Source organism: Aulostomus chinensis, chromosome 12 (assembly GCF_037954235.1).
Source record: "Aulostomus chinensis isolate RoL2024-O1b breed Wild chromosome 12, RoL_Achi_v1.0, whole genome shotgun sequence".
NCBI lineage: Eukaryota > Metazoa > Chordata > Actinopteri > Syngnathiformes > Aulostomidae > Aulostomus > Aulostomus chinensis.
Genome location: NC_141331.1, coordinates 6556461 through 6578355, shown reverse-complemented (window position 1 = coordinate 6578355; position 21895 = coordinate 6556461). Strand labels below are relative to the sequence as shown.

Sequence of the window (21895 nt, the reverse complement as noted above, 5' to 3'; positions counted from 1 at the left end):
TGAGGTCAAAGGAAAGGGATGTCAGTGTATATCTCAGATGTGAATTGTCAAAGCCTGAAGGGAAAACTCCATAACTAGAATGCCATAAAGTATCTCAGGTTCATGTTGCTTGGCAACAAAGAGTCTGAGAAGATTTGAATGCAGCTCAGACATGGCTAAATGAAAAGCTGCTTGAGGTGTGTATTTTCCGTATCTGCGTCTTCCCTGTGATGCTCTCTAATTATACACAGCCATGGCTGCTGATTATGGAATATGCAGTCAGCATCAAACCAGAAAATTTGGTTGTCTGCCACTTCACCTCAGCTGTTCATGATAAGGCAACTTCACTTGATCTTTCTGAAGCTGAAGTGTTTGTTAAGGATAAATTAGTACTGTTTAATTGCCGTCATTAGGTGTGAAACTATATTTACATTCATAGATTTGCCATACTTACTTTGCACTTCATCTCAGTCAAGTGACCAAGAAAAGTCTCTAATTGTGTAGTGAAATTCAATTTATAGGGACTCATTAGCTTGTCTCAGGTTGCAGAGCTGACAGTTTAATCATTAAAGAACATATGGAGTATTTATATCTTGGCAGTCATTCACACTTTGATGAATTGGTTCTTGTGGGAGATTTTTTTTTCCGTGGCTAAATACCGAGGGGTCATGGTTAAGGTAGAGTCCTACTTATAGTGATACTTCACCCACTAAATGTATCTTTTTCACAAATGCGTCTTCTTTATCCCTGCCGTATCCTCTGTAATCCACAAACGATTTGATATGAGTTTAAAATAAACTAGTTCATGGTTGGACTGGGTGTGAGCAGAGGGTGCTCACTGTTGAACCAACTCCAAGCATGAGTTCATGTTAGCCCTTAAACAAACCTTAACCGTTGTGGTTGTTTTAACCTCAACTTAGTAGTTGAAGTAGTAGTTGTAGTCCAAGTAGTTGTGGAAATACTGAGCATATGGTTGGATAAACAATATGTAGATTAACATAGCGATGTTGTGTGGAGTTTGTACGTAAACAGAATTTTTTTTTAGGCATATTTGTTGTTTTTCATAGCTGGAAGCATCGGGGTGCTATTGGTGTCAGGCTAAATAGATGTGGCTGGTTCTTACTGCATTCTGGAGTCACAAAGAATTGACACGAGTGACAAGAATGAACTTTGAGAGCTCTAGACACCTATTTGTGAGTACTTCAAATGCAAAATTAACTTTTTGGTGATGAAGTATTGCTTTCAGAGATTCATATTCCCAACTTTACAGTCAAGGTCACAGGGAGTATTAAAAATGATTAATTATGCTTTTGATTATTCAGCACTCTTACATATAACTGAGCGTTATTAACGTACCCTTATTGTCAGTGTGGCAGTGATCATTTTAGATGATGAAATACAGCAAAAAGCATGTTTACACAAAAACACACACACACACACAAATAGATAGCTACATTCATAACCATACAGACTGATCACCTATGGCTGCGTGCAGCATGAACCCCCTCCTCTTGCAGAGCTGCTAAGAGCTTTATTATACAATGGAAGTCATCTCGCCGATCTACTCTGCTGAGCAAGACACTGCATTTTAGCTCCTTCCTTTTAGTCACAACAGCATCTACTCACCAACACACAGGCACGCAGACGCACACACATACATGAACACACCACATGCAATTCTCCATTCACTGCTCATTGATGCAATTAGAAAGGCATTAACATGAAATATGCATGCAGCCCTGAGACACAAGGCAGAAGGTTTGGTCTCCACTTGAGTGCCAAAGTGGCTTGAATTCAGACATTGTAATGGAAAAAAGGGCTGGCACCCAGAGGCTGCACCTTCTGCGATTAGTCTTCATTCTTCTGTGAAGCAAAAAGGAGAGCATATATGAATAGATTCCCCACTGACAGGGTTTTATTTGACTGAACCAAATTGGAAACCCTACAAAGAAAGTGGTGTGCTGACGAATGCTATCTCTGAACTGGTGCCAGTGTAATTCATTATATTATTAAGTTACATAATTATCTCACTCTGTCTTTTTGCTTTGTGGGTGAAGGCTGTTGTTAAAGCTTGGTCAGCAGAAGCAAGGCCAGTCAGCATGTGTTTCAGATAGCATCTTAAGACGCCTGGTCTCCATTTGTCAGTCCCTCACTATATTGTACCTCCAATTTGTCCATAGGATCTTATCTACATTTCCATTAGCCTGAGGCAGAGGCTTGCTAATTGGATGCACTGACGAGACTGGGTCCACTGTCCACGGTTCCCTGTTAGTGTCTCATCAGATGGGTTTCACTGTGGATATGTATGGAAAGCAAAGGTCAGGCAGAACCGGTGCTTTTTATCTATATTTCTGATGTTTTATTCTTGGGGATCTCAAATATCCAACAAGGAGAGAGAATATTCCATGATAGCATAATTTCTCTCTCTAAAATTGGTATTGGGAAAAATTAATCACCTTCATAATTGCAGGGTGCTCCACTTGTATCTCTGTATACAATGGAAGAGTATTACACCCAGGGATGAGGAAAAATGAGAGGAGGAAGATTTATTTTCAAGTTTTGCATGCTGAGATTAAGGACAAAATGTCAGGGACGAAATCAAAATACCATTCCAGAATAAACATGACATTTAAAGATTAAAATCCAAGTCTTTAGTTAAAAAATAAATACTCTCCTCTTTTATCCCATGTTTCTGGCCTTAATACTCCTCTGTACTCACAGTGTTGTTGTTAGTTTTTTTTGTTGGTGTTGCTTGTAATATATAAAATAAATGCCAATATTTGTATCTTACTGAGACGGTGCCAGTAATTCTAAATTCTAAATCAGCATCCGCACTGTGAGTGTGTCTCACCTCTCATCTTTATCATGCGTTTGTAGAGACGGATATGCAGCACTACAAGTGGCTGGTGATCAACTGCAAAGCTGGCTCACACTCGACTTGTGCTACTTGTTTACCCTTCATTGGAGAGCATCGTAGTAGTGTTGTTCTCCAAACATCCACTAGATGGCCCAGTTTCTTTTCATTGTGCTGCAACAGTAGAGGAGGGGCTGCTGCCAACTCAGAGGCAGGACCCTGTCCACAGGAGACACTGCAGATTCACTTTGAACCATTTGAGTAAAAGTAATCTATTTCCTGGAATGTTTTTATGGATTGGAAGTTATTCTATCTTATGACTTTTGTCACATCCAGATAGTTCTGTGAGGCCACTCGATGAATCACCCTCTTCAGATCAGACACAGATGGAGCTGCTTTTCTTTTGTGCTCCTCATGTCAAATGTGGAACAGAGAAGAGAAGAATCTGTTACTTACAGAGACCCTAGAGCATGCTGCAGGACTAGAGTCTGGCATTTCACACAGAAGCATACACCTTCATACACACCAGCTGAGTATACGCTCAGTAACCCTCATTATCTTCTCTTCTGGCGGGTTGATATCATATCCTGTAATCGCTATCATTGTAGGCTTGGTGGATGAGTGCGGCGTGATGCAGTTGTTTTCTTGCTCCAGCTCAGTACGCCTGCACGTGTTGTAATTAGGAGATAATTGCCCCGTCCCCCAACTCTGCTGAATCATCTGCCACTGTTGAACTGTCAAAACTGCACAGGTGACTCTTAAATCTTCCAAACAGCTTCACTGGGCTCTGGTTTCAAACTTGTCAAACATATATGCCATATTTAGTTGCTATCACCATATAGAGTTTAACCTTACTGTTGACATGGTAGTCGGAATATAGTTTTGTTATATTATTATCAGTGCTGATTATGAAAAAAAGTCGTGTGTATTAACCAGGCAGTTTTAAGCACATTTTTTAATGGTTATTGAAAATTATGGATCACAAATTTAATAACTGCCAAGCAGACTCTCTTCTCACTTAAAGTGTCAAGCCAAGTGAGCACATTAAACTCTCCTAAAAACATTTCTAAGAGTTTGATGTTTGGAGACAAAAGAGCAGCTGAGAAAGTTGAATAGAATAACACTTTACTGTCCAGCGAGGTGGAAATGTGTCCTTCCTTCAGGATAGGGTTCCATTGTACATTTAAAAAATAGTTCATCTGTGACTTAGAACTTATCAGTTACTTTGAGTTACAAATAGCGATGGAGCTCAGGATGAAGGACTTATCTGAGACATTTTTATTTGCTAGAAGGACTCTGTTACATCTTCCAGAGCTCAAAAGCTCAAACTGGCTGCAGAGAGCATGGGAACTACCCCTACGTATGTCTCGCCTCTCTGCCCGCTGTATGAAAAACTCTTTTAGGTAAATCGTGGCGGGGTAGACATGGGGAGTGTGTACAGAGTGCAGAGGGAGTTGGAGGTGAGTCAGTAAGATTACATACTGGAGCTGAGGCTAGGCGATGTGGGCTAATGCTAGCGGCCACAGATATGGTGGGAGTTGAATGACATTCCATGGTCTGACTATTGACGATACACATCCACAGTTGGGCAGGTTCTGAGTACACACAACCCAGCTGCATCCCAACACGTTTGATATGCGAGGACAAACTTGTGTATCCTGTTTTAAATCCTTTGTGAAAATCATAGAGCACATCTCCATCTTAAGAGAACCAGTGAGCCTAGAATGGACTTCTTCCTACTTTAACGGTATTCAGAGCCCTTTCCCCTCATCACACCCACACATCCCCACACATCCATGTAAGGTGCTACCCACTGGGAGCAACTCAGGGTTCAGTGTCTTGCACAAGGACACTTTTGACACATAGACGAGAGGAGCTGGGGATCAAACTGCCAACCAAGAGATTAGTGGACGACCCGCTCTACCTCTGAGCCATAACCACACCGGTGAAAGTGTTTCTTATCAACTCTGCCATGTTGCTCCCTGATATTTGGTTCCAGGTCTATGGAGCAGTAAAGTGGACGCTGCAGGTTGAAGTCAGTGATTCGGGGAAGGAGCCTTGAGAAATGACTAAAACCTGTAACAAGTATAACAACTCTTAAAGAAACTGCTAGCCTGGTTTAAAAAAATAAAAGAAAAAAAACGCACTGGATCCATTTGAACACATTAAAATTAAACACCACACCACAACAACATTTCACCGAGTTGATGACGGCCCAATATCAGCTCAGAGGCAATAAATCTGATCCAGTGCTGCATATCCATAGTGGGGGCTCATTTCTTTTTTTGGTCCATAAACAGACTGTTTTCTTCAAAGAGAAAACAAACATGCACCTGTCGAGGAGAGTGCGGGACTTGCACTTGAAGGCACCCTTTTATTTTTTTGACTGGAAGTAACTCCCCTGCTCTTTTGTTCAGCCTGGGGATGATTTAAAACACACTGAGAACATTTGATTTTTTAACATGAGAATACTCTGAACTTTCTCTGTTTGTCTCTCCAGCACACTCCTCGGGGGAGAGATAAATGGGGAAAGTTGTATCCACAATATGGTTTGTTTTTTTCTTTCTTTTTTAAGATTTTGTTTCAAGTTGGCAAAGACAGATGAAAAAAATGCTGGTTGTCAAGTAACAAGGACACATCTGAATCTTCTTTATGCATGCACGTGGCATTGACTGTAATCTTCCGCCATGATTGTAGTTATGCAATGAGGCTGAGTAGACATTAGCAATTCATATTCACTGAATTATTCTTCTCTTTGAAAAAAATGGATTTGATTCAAAATCATAATTATTAACAAGCTCTTAAAACTTGCAGCCCTCATTTCCTGATGTATAAATCCTGTATAATGACTTCTAAATGCGGCCGACTGGGTCTGACTCTGGACTAATGCCTGTATTTCAATAATGATAATGTAATAAGCGATATTCAGATCCCTCTGAGTCAAGCTGCACATTGATTTCATTGACCACTAATGTGATAGTCAAGGCTTTGCTCAGCAGTACAAGTGTTTGCACTCACCTACATTTTTTTGGTGAAATTTACATCCCCCAGCAGATCTTTACCCCATCTTCATAATATCCTCCTGCTGCAGTTACAGGATTCATTAACCTCCCTGTGTTATTCACAGGGGAGTGAGCATTGTTGGGGAATGGAAAGGAAAAGAGTATATATGCAGGACACCGTTTTGAAGGTGAAGTCTTGAGTTTCTCATTTTTTTTTCCTGGTCATTTTTGCTTGATCTTAATGGAGAAAATCATGAGGCCAGGGAAAAACACGAAGAGCTCATCAAAAGGACTCAACCACATGAACAATTACAATTAGCCTGCAAAATTATGCAAGAACCTAAAATTAGTTTGAGTGTGCATCGCTCAGCAACCAGTAAGAAACAAACTGATAGTTGAGAACTGTAGTTGTTATATTTATTTGTAACGCCTGTCTGTGGCATGCAAGAGGGCAGCAAGTCAATAATCGTTGCAATCCATTGGAGAAGTTGCACTGAACATCTCTATTTTTTTGAGTCAGGTCGTTTTTTTTTTTTTTTCCCTCCAGGCATTTAAAGCCGCAGAATCTCCATAGAAAATACTCTGTTTCTGCTGAGGAGCAATCAGAACGAACAGAACTGGCGTGGCTGCTCAAGAACTCCTCGTACACGCCACTGATGTAATGCATTACACGCGTCTCCAGTGTGTTTCAGGCTGAACGCAGCAGCATTGCAGTGCCAGTGTCTTCACAGTTAGTGCCTTAATGAATCAGGGACAAGAGGACCATCAACCCTTTAACTGTCTCATTCAGGCCACATATACAGTCATGAATGAGGATGTTGAAAATGAAATTTAAAAAAAGCAATATAATGTAGGTTACTGTTCATTTCCTGCCATTTATGCAGTCCAGGTCACGTGGGAGCAGACTGACCAAGGCAGCCCAGATGTCCCTTTTCCTGATGAGATCTAAAATCCCTCCTCCAGAGGCATGAAGCACTCGAACCACCTCGATTGGCTCCTCTTCCCGTGAAGAAGAAGCGGTTCCATGCAGAGTTCCCTCTAGAAGTGTGAGCCCCTCAGCCAGTCTGAAAGGGTGAGTCTCCATAACGTTCATGAATGGAATACTGTCTGAAAGATCCTCCAATTGAACCAATATATGCACTGAGTACTGTGAACCATTTTGTTGGAACTGTTCCACTTTACAAGTTTTAAGAGTCTTCTCAGTTGTAAAGTGAAGTTTGACTGGACCCTCGTATGTCAGGATGCTTTTTATGAGGTTAAAATTGGCTGCCAGGGCTGCTCTGTTACAGGCTTTTGAGGATGGCGTTGACCATCTAGTCAATTTCTTTTTTAGTTGACGAAATAGAGGCTCTGTCTCTAATTTGGGCTCTGCAGCATTTGGAGGTTTATGTGGAGGCCGGTGGTAAACCTCTTTTGTAAACAGATCACAGCCCCCTCACAGTTCTCCACTTGCTGCAGAATCCAAGCCCACGGCTTATGAGATGGTGTCTTTTCCTTCAGCCATTCAGCCTTGACATCAACATATAAAGGCTGAAGTAAATGTCCTGGCTTTTGGTTTTCTAAAGCTTTGCCCTATTTACCTGTCTAGTACACTTATTTGTGTCTGTCATCTTTTGTGTGCTGTGATAGGTTTTGGTTTGCACACCCTCTATTTCTGTGCTGCTCCTCCTTGTTCGCTTCTCGTTACACTCTGGGTGGGTCCGGATTAGCAGGTATGAGTGGGTTTATTTTGGGGGGGGGGGGTCCCAAAAACCTGCTTCTGTACCTCTTGTGTAACACTCATCACAAACTTGCAGTAAATTTGAATTGAGAAAACAAAGGGCAAATTGGATTAAATGGATGAACTCCAAATTAAACCTGCACCACCAAGCCACGGCTAGCCAAAATGCAGTGCAACTCTGAGTGAGTCAGAAGAGAATTTTAAGCATTTCACAGAGTTGCACAATCTCCATCAGACAAATTTCAAAACGAATTATCCCTCAAAAAGCTAGGCTTAATCGAAGACGTATTTTTCATCAGGGGTTGCAGCTCAAAAATTATGTGAGCAAATGAAGAGAGACTGACCTTTCATCTCTTTAAAAGGTCAAGCTTAATGTCTTAACTTTGGCTAGTAAAGGGAATGCAACCCCCCCCCCCCCATCATCAGAAATTATACAAAATATTCAAATTTATGTGGGAACCAGACACAGAACCGTCTGTACAGGTGAAGCAAAGGAGCACAATAACAGCAGGGTTTCAGTATTCTGTGTAAAAATATTGTAAAATACATTGAAAAGGGGCTGAAGTTGAGCTGAGGATTCCTTTCTGCACAGGCAATTCCGACGTGTGCTAATCGTACTTATTTATGCACATTTATTAACATCATATTTTATACAATTGAAGTTCTATTCATAAAATTAAACCACCTCACAATGACATGACTGAAACCTTAACAGACACTGCAACTTACGACTGTACTCTGCTATCCACACTTTTAAATATTGTTTTAAATATGACAGTTTTTTTTAATCTCTTGTAACATGGGCTACAATAGTCTGTTATGCTCCAATGGTCAATTTTCTAATCATGCTGATGCAGGTGCAATCGCTTTGAGGCAAAAGTGTTGTAGCCTATTGATGCCTAGCATTTTCTTACCTTGCAGGTGTAACTTTAATTATGAAAGATCAAAACAATAGGATTGTAACTTTTCTTTTACTGGTATCTTCCCTTCATCCAAAATCAGTTACTGTCCAGCAGGACCATTGCAAGCTACAAACACACTGAATAATAAATTCTCTCCTAGGAAGCAGACTGGCATGTGCTTGAGGATGCTAATGTGGGGAACAAATTTACGATATAGGATCATCATCAGGAGGGAACAGTGTAGAAAACCCTGTCACAGTCTAAGATATTACGCGCCCGGAGGAAAGGTACAATTAATTGTGAATGTGAATTTGAATCACATCATCTTTGCCCTGTATTTGCCAGCTGCTATATTTAATCTCTGACTACATTATTCATACTTTTTGTTCTGATTGTATTGGGTGTTTTATATACTATGCACAACACTTTTTTAGAGTGGCCTATCTTCCATTTTCCTTTTCTGGCTGCAGCCTCCATGACATGGGTGTCAAGGATGAACAGAACACGGACATAAACACTGAGGAGATAAGTGAGCCAAAGAAGAGTGAACAGATGGAAATGATGATAAAGTGATTATGGCAACAGGCTTTTGTAGTGACTAATTTCATTCAGTTTTTTAATCAAACTACAAATTATCTTCTCGACAGTATTGACTTGTGAGATACTTGAGGCTATAATTTGAACAGAAAATGCAAGAAAGGTAAATTATTCGTACAGATATGCAGTCATAACGCACAATGACAAAAAAAGGGGTGCGTCCAATGTTTTTACCCGAGGAATGATATCTGGTGCTGATTTTGTATCCCTTGGTCACATAACTTAAGAGCTGTCAAAGAGAGGAAACGTTGAATTTTTGTTTAGTATAAAAAAATGGGAATTTTTCACAAAAATATTTCTGTGAAATATTGGATGCAGTAAAATGAAATAAAAAGAGATTCCTTATATTTCCATGATTTGCGGTCCTTAGGTCACCTCACCTGGAGCTACTGAAAAAATCGAGTGCTGAACTTCTGCTGTACATGATAAACCCATGAATTTTGCACAAATATATTAATATAAAACAATGGAGCCTTTAAAATCCAATAAAAAGTGTCTTATATTTCCATTTTAAAAAAAAAATCATTATTAGGTACTGATTAGGAGTCTCAAGGTCACATAATGAAGAAGTTGAGACCTGACCGTCTTCAGGCAGTTGCTTCTGCGTCCTCCTCTCCATGTATTTTCCTTAAGGCATTTAAAACCCACCATTCCGACCAAACTTTGCCTCACTGGTCGAGAATTCTCAGTTCTTGTCCCTGTGTTTTGTCCCACTTACCCAAATCTCAACATGGCTCCCTGTAATTATGACATCTGAGCCCGAATGGCCGCAGTTCTGTTCCTCTCAGTCATATTGTAAGGTAGGCTTGTGTTAGGTTCAGGTTTGGACCCTTTGAGCAGACTTGTAATTTGACTGATTGAGCAAATAGTAGCAGGGAACAAGAAGTGAGCTGGGCGATGTACACTGAGAGGCAGAATGGAGTGGGACGGTGTTCAGGAACATCTGGGAGGAGTATGGACCAGAATTCCTAATGGGACATGCTACCAAAAGCCATGGAGCACAGCAGAGGTCCTGTGGGACTAGCAAGCAGCTGCTGGTTAACTAACCAGACATAGTGATGTTTTTGCGCTCGCCGTTGTCTTTTTTTCCTTTTTGCCAAATCACCATAACAAGCCCCACCCGCTCTGCCTCTCATGTGGAGGCATCCTGTGGCATCCTTTCATCAGAGGGAGAGAAGTTTCACCTGGATGGGCGATCATGCTACTCCCCGGGGCAGGCACCTGAACCGGCAGATGAGTTGCTATGAGAGTGTAAGCCTGGAGTCATTCCCTCATCCACCTTCCCACCTGCAGACATGGCCAGTGGTATCTGTATCGACCAAGCTGCGGGCAACATGGGGAACTGAACCAGCAGCCCCCATTTGGTAGGTGTAGTGTAGACCTCAGACCTGGGCTGAGATCTGGGCTCCCTTTTGTAGTGGTTGACAAGGAGTAGAAGAGGGCATTTATGATAGCCCACCCACAAACCTGAGACATCTTAGGTCCAGCAGAGTGCTGTCTTTGGAGCAGCTGTGCTACTGCAGAGAACCCTCAAACTCCCAGGCCTCTGGTACAGGATCCCAGCTTGAGGAACACGTATGCGCGCGCGCACACACACACACACACACACACACACACTATCCCTTCTTTGGGGCTGAGAGGGAAATTAATGCATACAACCTTTTTTTTTTTTTCTATTTGTGAAAATATGTTGTTTTTACTACAGTGAGATTTTTCATGTGGATTGTCTGTTCCAAAAATTAATAACTATCTAGTCAACTTTACATAGTGAACTGTCTCTACTCATGGACTCTACTGAGAATTCTACGCTTACATAGACCTCCATTTACAAACTAGACATGGTCAGTTATTGCCAGGAGTTTCCACTGACTCTAGCATCCTCACACCATTATTCCACCTCCTGGTAAAACAATAAAATGTCAAAGCGCACAAAATCCAACAAGGCATGTAAGAGATATTACACATTTTGTACAAATCAATAATCCAATATGGCATATAGCTAACACAGCCGAGGTTAGGCAGGGAGGCCTCATACCTCTATAACAGCTAAACCAATGCTTTGTGCACTCGATCCATCATTCTCTCCTGTTTCTTTGGAGATAAACATTTGGCAAAAGAAACAAGTTTGGTCTCACTTTGAAACCATCAAAAAATAAATTTGTTATATTTTAAATTATTAATTTACAAGAAAAAATAATTAAAAAAAATCAATGTGATCTGAACTTGAAGACAGTGTATTCTCTCCCTCTGCCTGCTCTTGGCCCAAACAGCTGGCATCGCAGCTTTCTGTGTGTATGCGATGAATGCAGCAGACCAAGAGGGTCAGCTTAGCAGCCAGGAACAAACCAGTGTCCTGTCCCTAGGGATCAGGGTAACAGTCCCTCATCACCCTCATACAGCAGCTGGGGATGACAAAACCCGTTCCCCTGACCTAGAGAGCCATGCTGGGTAAATGTGTAATGCCTGTGGGCAGTCAGTCGTCCCCAGGCTCCCTTGCTGGCCTCACTTCCAGCACATCTTCCCTAATCTATTGAGGGCGAGCATGCAGATAGTCGAAACCGAGGGGGTATAGGGAGAAGTGTGGCAGCTGGCTAATAGAGGGGATAAATTCCTGGATGTAGCATTTCCTTGTCTTTACCCACAATTCCCAAGCGTACACCCTAGTATGCCAGACATCAAACACTAACCCTGGGTCACTGGCACTGGTAAATGTTTGTTGTTCCAAATGTTTTTGGTAGTTTTTTCTTGGCGTGCCAACAAACTGTCTCCTCCACAAAGCTGTGTTGGTTCCCTTCTTCTAAAAAGCCTCTCAGTTGTATTTCTATCTACATGTTTTGATGCACGTTTTGAAGTAGCTTATAGCAAAAAATAAAGTTAGATGAAAATGGCAACATTTTCCATTTGCACAGTGATTTTCTTTGTGTGCCTTTTTTGAAAATAATTCATGCAAAACAGGAGGTGGAAACTGACGTAATGGCTGAACGCTCATGACTGACCAGCTGTTTCTGCTGTCGTCTTCCCTGATCCTGCAGGATGCACTCTAGCCAATACTAACTGGAACGACAAAACAATTCCAACTCGCCCATTTGAAAGGTATGCTTCAAGCATTCTCCCCATCTTTTGCTGGTAGGTGGCCAAGATGAGCTTTTCTGCTTCAACTCTTCTTCAACAGCCCTGCATAAAATTGCCTTAACTGCTATCTAATGATCTTATTTATTACCTTATTTATTAGCTGCAAATCCATTGACGCTAATTTTTACAACATTTCTGGAACTGTTTGGCACCGTGTTGGTGGAAAAGTGAATTTGATGACTGCAAATGAGATAACCGATGTGGAGAGCTCCTTTTGAATATGTTGAACATCTTTGCGAGATGTATTTTGTACTTTGAGACGATTCTGAACTCAACATGAACAACCAGCTAGATAAGAGTCTACGACTGAGTGCACGTTACCCATGGTTCTACGTGAGTTCCCTGAAGGCAGATATGAACTGAATGATTTTACGTTTCATTTTTATCCCAACATATAACCTCAGTGCTATAAGTTTCTGAGTCTGGGGCTGCTCTGCACCACAAACCTCTCTGGTGCTTCACATCTGTCAGCTGAACTCTATCAGACTGTTTGAATCTCAACTGAAAACACATCTGGCTCTTCGATAATCAGCTTACCAAAGGTAATCACACCGTATTCTGTCTATGGCTCTTTACTTGAGTTGAACCTTATATTTGAGGCGTGTCCTTGAGTGTTTGGAAGGGCACAAATAGATAAAATGTTTTATTGCTATTATTGTATTATTTTTAAGTTGTTCGTTGTTCGAACAGCTCGTTCGTATTATCTGTTTATAGAGTTTTGTCGCCTTGAAAAGCATCCTTGGACTTCTTGAAGGGCAAAATAGAAATCTGAATTATTTTTATGATTATTTTTCACTTCTGGTTTGAAGGAAACCATGTAGTGTTAAACAGCTTTTTCATCCAATGGGAACAATGTAATAGTAGTGCACTATGGTGGTTTTACCAGTGTTTGGCATAGCTCTAAAGATGGGTCCAGTCTAACTTTGTATTTGCATTTTAGTTATGGAGCCAGCCTTATTTATTCATCCGTTTGATCTGAATCTTCCCCTCTGTATCCAACAAGGAGTCAAACCTTCCCAAACCAGAAGAGGATGTTCAGCCATCTTGGTGGTGTTTAATGGCAGAGTTTTAATACAGATCAAACCCTGCATTCTGGTTCTGTATATATGTATGTATATATTGTGTGCTGTTCCGTGATAATTTCATGCAAATGTAAAACAGTAGCAGGGCTCATGTTTGCAGAACATTGGTGAATAAGTCATTTCTGGACTGATGTACATAATACTCCATATGCCAAACCAAGCAGTCATATACAGCAACAAATACGTAACATTTTGTTACATTTCACTAGCAAAAGTAATTTAGCAACCGTTACGTTGGAAAAGAAATTCCTCAGACCAATTTTATCTTAATATTTGAGTATCATTTTAAGTGTCTCAGTATTATGGGAGTCCACATTTTAAAGGTTGTGTTAAAGGTCAGCAGCGTCAGGGGGTGGGCAGGGCCCCAGATGATATTGGCAGCATCTCTAAGTGATGTCTCCAAATCCTTCATACATTATTCACGCATTGACTGGGGGGATGACTCTCGCTAACCAGACATTCCTTAGAGATTTCACACTGTCCTGTGTCTGTGTCAACTTATGCAAAAAAGCTATACCTGCGAGCAGAAACACAGTATATTTATATTTAACATATTTATTGGCAATTAGTACTTGGCATCTCTGACAGAACAAGAAACAGAGAAAAAAAAAAAGTTTTGAAGCAAATAGTCTTGAGCAAAAGAGCAATATTTCTTTCACCGAAACCCAACTCTTCATAGATAACCTCAGTGCTAACTAATATAGACAAACATGAATAATCTGACCTGATCTCAGACACCTGCTAATTATGTGTAATAGCTCAGAATGGCATTATTTTTAGCGTGCTAATTGAAGCCTTTGCATTTTGTGACGGCACCTCAGAGGCTGATTTACAAGAAAGACGAGCTTTTCTGTTATTTTAGGTGCTATTTCTTTAGATCAGCATTTGTCTTTGATAATCTTCTCACTGAAACTCAACTGTTCATCTATCTCATCAAACATGATGGATACAACTGACCTTCCGTCTAATGAAATGGAAGACGTGGTGGTAAGCTAAACACACGAACCTCCTCTCAGAGCTGAGCGTGTTTTTGCTGTTTGACTTTGTTCAAAGCTGGAGAGAAAAATGTGTATTTATTTCATCTATACAGTGAAGTGAAGCCAATTACAGACTCTCTGTGGCAGCTGCAGAAACCTTACTGCGAAGCCTTATTTCTGCATCTAATGGATGCTGTTGGTATGCATAGAATTTTTTTTTTTTGAGAATATATTGTGAAATGCTCAGGTAATGATTTGTAAGGAAGTTCTTTATTTCTTCTCAGGATATTCTGGGGAACATTGTCTTAAAACAGTAAAAATAAATTAAATCAAATATTCAACAATTTACACAAAACATCACTCAAATATATTTATTGACATTTTAAACCTGACTAGCCACAATCGCTGCTGCGACACCGTAAATTTCCCAGTCTTTTGGTGAATAAAAGATGCTTATTTTTAGCTTTGTAAACATTTAAACTTATAGGAACATGACATGATTCAACATCTTTAAACATTCTTTAAATGTCAGATTGAAATATTTTCTTTGACAGTACTAGAATTTGAGCGTCGAGAGAACGTTCCCTTCTTCCCTCCATACCTCACACCATGGAATAGTAAATGCCCCTCCCAAGAAATGGAACTGCCCACTGTGTATACATGTAATCTCCAGTTATATATTATTCAGTCAATGTAAGTGTTCAATATTTATGATCTTCAAGTCTAAAACAAGTTGCCCCATTTTTCTGTTTACACGAAGAAACTCACATATCGAAGCCACGCTGACACCTAGTGTTCGGGCAGTGTAATTGCATAACGATGCAGCCACCCTCGTGCAATAGTACAAATACTCATTTTGTTCTGGCTGAACGCTGAATTTTCTCCTTCCTGCATTGGTACAAAACTGAATAGAATCAAGTGTACTAGAGAAAGTGCCACGTCTATAGATGACTATCTGAATAAGAAGTAAGACAGCTGTAATTAAACTGTTGGTGCTAAATAGATGGGCATTTAGAAGTAATATACAGCACCTCCAGCTACCGTTTTAGCCGTTTAAGAACTTAAACCTTTCATAAAAGAAAAAAAAAAACCTTTCAGATAAGTGGTGAAATGTTTTAAAGAAACAAGCAATTGTGTATTTTAGTCCAACGTTTTGCTAACTCGTCCATCCACCGCAACCTCCTCTCTCGACAAGCTTTCCCGATCTATAATCAACTCTTGATTTTCTCTTTTACTCCTCTCATAACAACTTCATCCACTTTCTCTGACCTTTGCTGAATATAAATGCACATCATTGTGAGGGACTAAAACAAGCGACTCTGTTACCATTCATGGGAGATCAGTCCAGAAGGTCAGGTCGGGACATGACCGCCTGAGCCAGGCTTCAACCTATGAATGGTTTGGTGGAAGTTAAGTGTTGAAATTAGCTCAATAGCAACAGATTTTCAAGTTGTTTTCATCGCTGCTTTTGGGACAAACGTCAAATAAAACGGATGTCTGTGTGTGTGTGCTGGCGAGGTGAAACCAAATTGGAAGTATTGACATTTTCTGTGAATCAGGGTTAAATACCTTTTTAAAATGTGATGGGAAACAGGGCTGTCAAAAAATCGGCCTCAAATGACATTCCAATATTCTTCTTGTAATCCACAAAGGCTAAAATGTTTTTACGTTTAATTTTTATGCGTTATGTCCATAAATGATCGAGATTAAGCTCGATCTCTGCACCGTGGTCTCATGCTGTCTCGATGAATGAGTCATTATTTTTATTCAAATGTTTAATCTGAGATTCGGTGATATTCATACTGGTGCGCCAACCAAAATCAAATGTATTCCTAAATGGTGCTTTTTAGCTCTCCCTGCAACTAAGATCTCTGCCGTAATTTACACACGGTTGCTGTTCCTTCATTCATTTCTCCCACATTTTGTTTTCAATCAGTGGAAGTGATGTGGTGTGACTCCCATCATGACTCGCCAATCACTTTTTTTTGAACTCGTTGATTCCGTATAAAGTCACAGATGAACGCGATCGATGATTGTTGCCTTTTTGCTCAAACGTCTCAATAATAATGATAACGATTCACAACTGAGACGTGTTTCGTATTGCCTCTTGCCTGAGTAAATCCTCTTTCATCGCAGTAGTGGACATTGTTCCTTTGTGAGAGTGATGGGGTGCAGCGCTGACATTAAACCAGTCTTCCTCTCTTCTCAGGGAGCCGCTGGGTTTTACCACGCATCAGATTGTCTCTGTAATCTGTTTCTTCCTTCATCTCTCAGTGGGACCAGCACTTATCTGCACTGTTGACGGAGGGAAAGGGCTTCAGACAGAGAGAGAATGGAGCCGCCCTTGCTGCATGGAAGGCTGGGGAACAAAAGGCCTGCCATAGTCACCTTCCCCTTATATCTTGCTGCAGCTCTTCCTCTTTACAGACTGTGTTCTCCCATTCAGTCATTTACTCCCTTTGGCAGTTGTACAGGCCATTATCAGATCCAGCTGTTTTCATTCCCCTTTATTGCAAAAACAGGAGCAAAGCAAGTGCAGAAACACTTTACAGGCACGACCACAAATGGCTGCTAATGCTGACAGGTGCTGTAAGGTTGCTGTGAAATCATGGAAAAGCACATTTTTTCCACATCATTTGAAAAGACGAGTAGGGTAGGTTAACAGCATCACTGGAGGTGGGAAACGATCTTGATTGATTGTTCAGAACTGTTATTGGGGTCTGTAGTCTGCAACAGGAGATGTCTGGCTCCTCTTGCTGAGCGTACAAGCAGGCTGATTATCTGCCCAAATGCTTCTGTTGTGTGAGGGGTCGTCTGTAACAATAGGAGCTGCAGTTTCTGGATTGCATTTGCAATTTGGACTGATGTTGTTGTTTTTGCACTAAGAGAACTGAAGCTGTAAATAGTGAACGCTTCTAGAAACTTGCTCTCTCTCTCTAAGACAACTCCGTTTACTTCTTTCTCAGGGAGATCAGAACTCTGGTGTGTGGTTTGATCGCTTCTCAGCAGTTCTTTAATGTTTCCATGATAAAATATGAGAAGGTGGCGTGGTCTAGTAAGGTTTAACCACCAATCAGCTGTTTCATTGTACTGGGTTCATTATGTATTTTTAGAGGATTTTTATTGGATTTTTCACTGTAGGAGGTATTATCTTTTCACCCACACCAGTATTAGAGGCTACTTTTTCCTCAACACTAGGATCACTCTCACTAAAGCAAGTTAAAAAAAAATACATTGTGAAGAAGTATTTGATGCATGGAGGATGCATTTAGGAGCGCTGAGGATTACTCCTGTTTTTTTTTTCTCTCTCTCAATCAATTCCTCGATATGTTCCGAACAAACAATGTCACAGTCATCACACCTAAGACATGGCCGCTGTTCCTTCCCTTAGTCACGTTTTATCCTACAGTGTTCAAAGAGATGCCAAGGCCCAGGAACGTCTGATCCTGAATAGTTTAAGAACAATGAGAATGTAGCTTTTGTTCTTGACTGAATCATCTGACATGTACATTCTTCTGATGAAAACACATTTTCTGTTCTCTCCCAAGCTTTTTCAGAATTGATTAAGGCTAGGAAATCCTCCTGCTAATCATTCATATCTCAAGGTGAGTTTGACACATTGTGATTTAAAAAAAGAAGGAAAACCTTGAGCATGAACTATTTTTGGTCACTGCGGGCAAGAAAGTCAGTGTCCGTCAAAGTTATTGAAGTCTCTCGACGTAAAATATGTAATACCTTTTTCTGCTCATGTCACCGCATGTCCTTCAACATTTCCCAGTCTTATCACAGAAATACTGCAAACAGCACTGATTTCCTTTTGCTACGTCGAAACATTGGCTTGTTTTGATGACGAAACCCAGTGAAATGACAATAGCTTAATGGCCATTAAATGCCATCTTGCACAGCCATAGTTTGATCAGCCATTAATCCAATGTCAAAGTAGAATTGCATCATCTTCAAGTTTTAGGAGGTGGTGATTTGTGGCAATCTTCCCAACTACTTGCTTATGAATAATGAATAAGCGGACAAGTTGAGAACCGCCACAGTCGGGGGGGACTCGCCATTGTGTTGCATGGGTGACCTGTGCCAGCCGCCATCTGTCTCCTGTCACTGACATGCATACACAAAATAAGAGACATCGCACCCAGCCAGGTGTGAGATCTCACCCGGATGGTCTTGATTTATACAGAGAGAAATAAGCTTATTGATAAAAATGAGCTTGTGAAGAAAAGCACGAGTGGATTGATTCACTATTTATTTACACATTTAAAGGTCAATCAATATTCTCTGGCCTTAAGTACAGTTATCACCTTCTTTCAGCGAAATGAAAAAGTCATTATTTGTGTGTTCAAAAAATTGAAACCATCTGTAGTCTTTTACGAAAAAAAGGGGGGCACATTTTAATCAAGGTTGCTATATCACACAGCCACATCACAAGAACGTACCGTGAATAAAGTAAAATGTACACATGGAATAAGGCGGGTTATAAAGCAGAGGAGACTCGAGTGTGGTCTTCAGGTGGTTTACATTCAAAGGAAAAACTCCTGCTCAGGACACTGAACACCGAGCTCGAAAGATGTAATACACGCTGCTCTTTAAGAAATGGGTGGGGGGGCAATCTTTGAGTAAAAAGGTGATCAATGATATGTGAGTCTGTTTGGTGTTAGGGTAACGGGCTGCATCACCGTGTCACCTACAACGTAGCCCACCACACCGCTGCAGGTCATCAGCCTCCAGGCTTCTCCGAGGCAGTGTGCCTCGGCGTGCTGATGGCCTGCTGGAGGTCAGGACCGTATACAGTCTCTGTGGCTTGTTATGTAACAGGTTCTGTTTTGAAAATTGCTACCGCACAAGTAAAACATTCCTTATAATTTTCCTACATGTGTGTCAGTGCGGTCTTCAGCATGAATATTTATAATATTCACAGAAAAGTAACCCATTCCTGTTTTAGTGGCTATTCTGTTGTCAATTTCAAGAATGTACACAATGGAGACAACAGCTTCTCTTTGCGCTGTGCAGTGGAAATGAAGACTAATATTCCAACAAGGTGAGACGACAAGTTTGGGCTTCAATCTTGATTCATACTGAAACTCGTGTCTCTCCATTATTCTCTCTGAATCCAAAATGTCTCCTCACACAAAATTGGTCACCAAAAGGACTGAGGTTTTCGGCTGCTCCTGCTCTGAGAGCTGGTCATTCCCTGCTGGTTTGTACAGAGCTATGTCAACACTAGCATGCTAGTATTACAACAAGCTAACATTACATGAAGAATGTGGATAATGTAGGAGGAGTGAAAATAAGTACACATGCATTGATGTGAATGCAGCACATCAGTAAGCCCCAACTCATGCCTCAATACAGCTCGATTGTTCCACTCCTTTAAACGAGTGGGTGAGTACTTTTGACTAAGAATGAATTCTATGGTCTTTTATGCATTTGATCCATGTGAGCAGCAGCGTCTGAGATCACAGCCGCTTACTTAACTTTCCTGCTTTGAAGAGGATTAGAATATCTTTGTACTTTGAGGTGATGAAAGCCAATTAAACTTTAAGTTATGATACTTAATGGCTTTGGTGTTTCTATACGCCGTACATCTTGTCGTAGACTCTATCCACACAGTTTGCTTTCTTTATGTCTTTTTCCCCCTAGACGTGTCATTTTAATAACATCACATGTCACTTGAGTTCACAGTCCAGTTAGAGGACTCCATGTTGGTTGTTAATGTCCTCCAGTGGTGGTATTGCTCTTCAAATTTTAAGAACACGGAGAGAACGGAGAAATACAGGACACCCGCTGTGTGGATACAATCAGGCAGTTCTGAGAAGAGAGGCAATGAGTGATTACTTCTCCGCTTCAGACGAAAGACGTGTCATGCTCAAAGCACTGCAAGGTCAGTTTTGGTCTGTTTCACATGCTCCAGAGTTAAAGCATAAAAAGTATGTGCCTAAGTCTGAACATTTTTTCATATTTTATTTATATATTTGAAGACGTTCGGACAGACAGCCTTGGACAGTGAACGGAACAGTACCTTCGTGGAGAGGGAAACTTTTGTGCGTACTTTTGACATACTTCATCACATACTTGGAGATCTGAGTCAGATATGTTCTGAGGCTCATAGGCAGAAAGCAGCACTCCTCAGTAAATATTTATGTTTTGTTTGTTGTTGGACATGTTCATTTTTTATCAGTGTGCTGAGTTATGCAAAAGTGATGCAGATGGCTGCTCTTATAAATCTCTTTTGTACATTTTTCATACAGGCAAAAGCATATACAAGTCACGCAGAGTTCACTGTAGCCCTGATCTGTCGTATGGATCAAAATGCCTGGTGAAGTAGATCCACAAGGAACTGGACTGCATTTCCTTTGAAATACTGTCACAGTCACAGCTCCACACAGCTGCCTGGCTAACACCAATGATTTTTTTAGACTGATTGTTTTTGCATGTCCTGCAGGCTATAAGGAAGGCAGGCAGCATTTCGCAACTTCTTTACTTCACGATGTGTTGTGATGTCACATTAAGAGTACCAGGAACAGTTGCATAAATCCAATACATAATTTTTCCACCGTTAACATCTATAACCAAGAGCGGAGGCAGGTGGACCCAAGTGCAAAGATCCAGCAGCAAGGAGGCAGGAATATGAGGACTGATGTTTTATTAAAAATAAACCATGGGCTATAAAAGCAGGTGCTGCACGACAGAGTAATCTAGCAGACGGACTGAAAACGCTGACTATCGAGACGTACTGGGAGACAAAGCAGGGCAGATTAAACAGGCACACAGATAAGGACCGCAAGAAAGTAAAAGATCTGGCAACGACTGACACAGAAACTGCAGAACAAATGACGCGACAGGAAGCAGGTACGCAGGAACTGAGAAAGAGCTGATTGGCTAAGAAACTGGCGAGTGCCACAGGGATAACATGTTTTTGTAGGCCAACCTGGAAGTTAACCCACGGGTCTCTTGTGCATTGGGTTTTTGACCATCAAACGTATTTACGCCACAGATCTTCTTTGCTGCAATGAACACCTCTTATATATATTCAAGCATTATAACTGCTAATCTGTCGTGACAGTATGAAAGACCTACGCCTCAGATGTGTGAGGTCAGTGTTGCCACCGCTCGTGCTTCTTCTACAACGTTGAATTACATTAAGCTTGTGTTTGCCACAGCTATTTTTCTGGGATTCAATTACAAACCAACAGACTATGAGAGGAAGAAACTGGACATTTCAAAAATGCTAAAATTGCAAATGAGGATTGACTGAATGTCAAGACACAGCTGACGACAACGTATAAGCAGAACGTAAAGGAAAAAGAGATACACAAGAAAGTATATTAAAAAAAACCCAGGAAACCCACTAAAAACCTCAGAGCGCTCGATCCACAAATGAACGGAGGAAAAAGCACCTTGTGGACACACCTATTGCACAAAGTTTATCTCGACAAATAAATCCAATGCTCAAGATACAGAGTCAGAAGTCAAGAGTGCAGACGCCTATGCTTAAATGTTACCGAATGACAAGGCCGAGCCATCCATTTCTTCTCATCTCTGGGCAGGCATGAAAAAAAAAACGCTCTCTTCCTGACTAAGTCTTTAAATTAAATATTGCATTGTAAATCATGCAGTAACAGTTCACATCCATTTTTACTG

General features: G+C 40.8%; 1 protein-coding gene across 1 annotated transcript in view; it reads left to right on the top strand.

Annotated features, from left to right (window-relative positions):
- The first annotated feature begins 12096 nt into the window (after positions 1-12096).
- thsd7ba (thrombospondin, type I, domain containing 7Ba) overlaps positions 12097-21895 on the top strand; it is a 208141-nt gene continuing 198342 nt past the window's right edge. The window contains exon 1 of the mRNA XM_086219797.1: positions 12097-12147. The gene's annotated coding sequence lies outside the window, so the exon portion shown is untranslated. The remainder of the gene's footprint in view (positions 12148-21895) is intronic.